Consider the following 3,807-nt stretch of genomic DNA (forward strand, 5'->3'; position numbering starts at 1 on the left):
GACTATAACACCAGATTCAAACTCACTTCAATCTTCATAACCTGCCATTGAAGCAGCAGTAACCGATGTATAAACTGCGCCGCAGGGCCGTGTTCTGCCTGTTTACATATCTCTGTATTTGAAAACGCATGCCTTTACCAGCTTCTTTGGCGCTTCAGTGTATTAGCACGGGAAGAACCCACATTTCGAAAACAACTTTTTTTAAAGTTTGTTGACATATTAGATGTAAAAACGGCTGCGTTTCTTCTACAGGCCCTCTTACCTAGCTTGATTCCTAGGAAAATTTCAAGTCTCCTTGGGTATTAATTAACTGTCCCCTGTTGTTCAATATTATCTGTTTGAGGCTTCCCAGTTTCTGTACGTAATATTTATTTTAGACAGATTTATGTTTTAGAGGATTGCAAGTTTTATCGTATTATTGGGTAAGAGTACTATATCGTCTGCAAATCTCAGGTTAATGAGTCTTTTGCCATTTATTCCAGTCAGTTACAGCAAGAAAATGCTAAAAAATTGCCGATAAAATGCGAAATCATACCAGGAGACGATACTTGAATATATTTACTTCCTGTCTTACATTAGACCAGGGTTTCACACATACAGTACCTGTTTTCACATCATAGTTACCTAACAAATGACCGTTCTAATATGTCAAATAGTATTCAAAATATGAGAGTGTCTGAATTAGCAGTGTGAGTAAAAATGCTCGTACGACAAAGCAAGAATCAACTGTTTCGGCTTCCAAGATGAACTTAAACCAACAAATTGTACGTTTGCGAAGAAATTCCAAGAAAATTATCGCTTGTTTCTTTCTTTACACTCGACATTTCTTGGTCATTGGTTTAAAGCATCCAAAACAATGCTGAAGAGTACACAACCATTCGTTTGCCACTTGCAGTACCGATAAAATGAGGTAAAGCAGCCTAATACGTCGCATCATTCTTGAGTAGGTCACTGCCAGCTGACGTCAGCACGTCAAATAATTGATCATTTGACGTAGGAAAACCAAATATGAATTTGTCATTGTCCGTGTTTACTTTGTCACGTAACGATTTGTTTTTGTTCCCTTATGTCAAACACAACGTGACTGGAGAGCGAGTTTCTTCACCTCAGGAAGCTTTTGAGTCCTTCTACACCTTTCATCGTTTTGCAAAATAGATACACAAACACCAGAGACACTGAACGGCGACAAAGAGTAAGAGTTGCAATTCATTTGAGGAAGAGTTTAATAAACAGGGACAACAGTTTAAACCTAGGCAAATCATGCAATCCAGCGCTTTCTTTAATAAGCTCGCAATGACGTCGTAATTGTGCTGCTAACAATATATCGATATCATAGCATGGATCGACCGCGTAGCCACAGATTCAATTTATGCATAGGATACTGTTTCCTGATGATGTGTCTCTGGCGTTTGTGTGTCTATGGATTGAACGGTGAAACGAGCACTGGAGTTTCAGTCCGTCGGCTCACTCTAAAAATGGGCGAAAGATATACGGCAGAAATATTGGAAGTTGAGGAAATATAGTGGATCAGAGTGACCAGCTTTTAAAAAAATTAGCTCTAAGGCATGCAAAAATGTATGAATAGGAAAATATTTTGAGTAAGAGTACAAAAATTGTACAAAAATGTTCTTCTTCCGTCGTTTTTGTAAAAACGTGAGTGACAGCTCTCGTAATGGAGGAAAGTTATGAAGAAAACTGACAATAGGTTTGCTTACATAACTGTTTAACCTGGGTAAGACAACAAAATAAATAACCATCAGAATCTTTCTACAAATCGGAATTATACTATCTGTGTATGAAATGAGTACGCCATGCTTCTAATAGGTGTATCTGTGGATAACGAGGAAAAGTGTATTATGTCCCAGATGTTTACCCTCCCGTTGTGAACGGTGAATACTATCTTGGCGAACAAGACATCGTATGAAATATATTCTCGAGACAGGAATCAGTGGATGCCTTGAAACAGGTCAGTTACAGAACCCAGTCTCATTAAAAGACGAAGAAGGCTCATGGATTGTGGCCACTTAAAACTCTACACGGCGTCCGACTGATGACGACATTAAGCTTTCACGTACCATAGCGAGTCGCAAGATGTTAAGGGTTTATGCCTGTTCCTTTTTCTATTACCTGCTGCACAAATATAACACTCTGGCGGTATCAACCACTTGCATCTAGACTACACAAGGTACACGAAAAATTGCAATCTCATACTTTTCTTAAAGAAGCGCCATTACCTACGATTAAAGAAAGTCCGTTTATCTGAATAGCTGCACTATCACATACTTAGACACCATATAATCGTCAGGGAAAATGAATAATATATTTCGACATATTGCAACCGAAGTGGAAATATGATGTTCCTCGTACAAGTTTAGTGGTTCCTGATGAATAAAAAAAACTAGGCACTATATGGCTTTACCATGGTTTGGTGGCCCCTGGCTGCTGCATATCTTTAATGCACAAAGCGTTCATTTATTGAAGAGGGGACCCGAGGGGCAAAACAACGTATCACAGTGTAAGAGACAGCACAGTGACATAAATAATTTCTTTTTACCTGGAATTATGCTTTTCTGTGTCTCTTCCATAAATAATTGCCTTTTATGGTTTTGGCAAACGATACACTTCTGGTTTTCTGAAGTAAAGTGGTCCTAAAATTAGAATCACACATTATGTGACGAGGCAGCCAGTCTCTGAAGGAACTAGTTCTTCTAGATGAAGGTGTAGAAATGAAGAAGCCAGTCTCGCACGTCTGCCTATTATCGCACTAGAGTATAAGGACCAGTGTTGTTAATGACGAGGCATTGAAATACATGGAACCATGACGTGAACTTTCATATCCGTCGTCTTATATATACGGTGTCTGTCCTAAGAGTCGTTAGGCACATTGTCTCTGGTGTTTCGGTAGACGTTTTCAGTTTCATTTTTGCAACATATAGCTGGAGTCAGCCCAAATGGACATGGTTCATAAGGTATTTCATATGACGCTCAGCGTCGATGGACAACATTGGTTTGTTTCTCGTTACAAACAAAATGATTTTTTAAGTGGAATTTTCCGTGTCCATTTGACAGAGCGGTCGCAAGTTAGTCTAGTGCGATATTCGTTTTATTTATGTGTGGTAACAGGGCCAGTAAAACACGAAGAACGACCAGTACTTCAGCGGCTGACTGCTACAGAAGCGCTGCTCTGTAGTTGCTGGAGTACTGGTTACTATTCTTCGTGCTTCCGTGTTATCGATAAAACGAATAATGCACTAGATGAATTTGGGACACCTCTATTGACTGGTCACGAAAAATTTCGATTTGAAAATGATTTTGTTTGTGACGAGAAACAGACCGACGCTTTCCCTCGAGCAGTTTTTGTTTGTACTTACTACAGGCATGCGTTGCAAAAACGATACTGCGAACATCCGAAACACCAGAGAAAATGCGTCTGATGACCCGTGAAAGAGGGTTGGTATAGAGAGAGAGAGAGAGAGAGAGAGAGAGAGAGAAAGAAAGAGAGAAGAGTGTGTGTGTGTGTGTGTGTGTGTGTGTGTGTGTGTGTGTGTTTGTGTGCAGAAATGCAGGCTGAGGTTACGCTATTGGTTGCTAGAAATGTTGCGGCTGCGCTCCCGAAACGCGGAGATATGGGCCTGGGTTTTGTGCATAAACATCATACACTACTGCCCGGTATGTCTACTTACAAAGTAAGACAAGAGCATTAATTTTTCCATGTTAATTACTGTTGAGCCCTGTGGCAGTGGATTAAATTACTTGAAGAAGTATAGCACCCAGACACAGGTTGCTGTAATTCTTCAGGTTAGGAGT

Source organism: Schistocerca americana, chromosome 8 (genome assembly GCF_021461395.2).
Source record: "Schistocerca americana isolate TAMUIC-IGC-003095 chromosome 8, iqSchAmer2.1, whole genome shotgun sequence".
Classification (NCBI taxonomy): domain Eukaryota; kingdom Metazoa; phylum Arthropoda; class Insecta; order Orthoptera; family Acrididae; genus Schistocerca; species Schistocerca americana.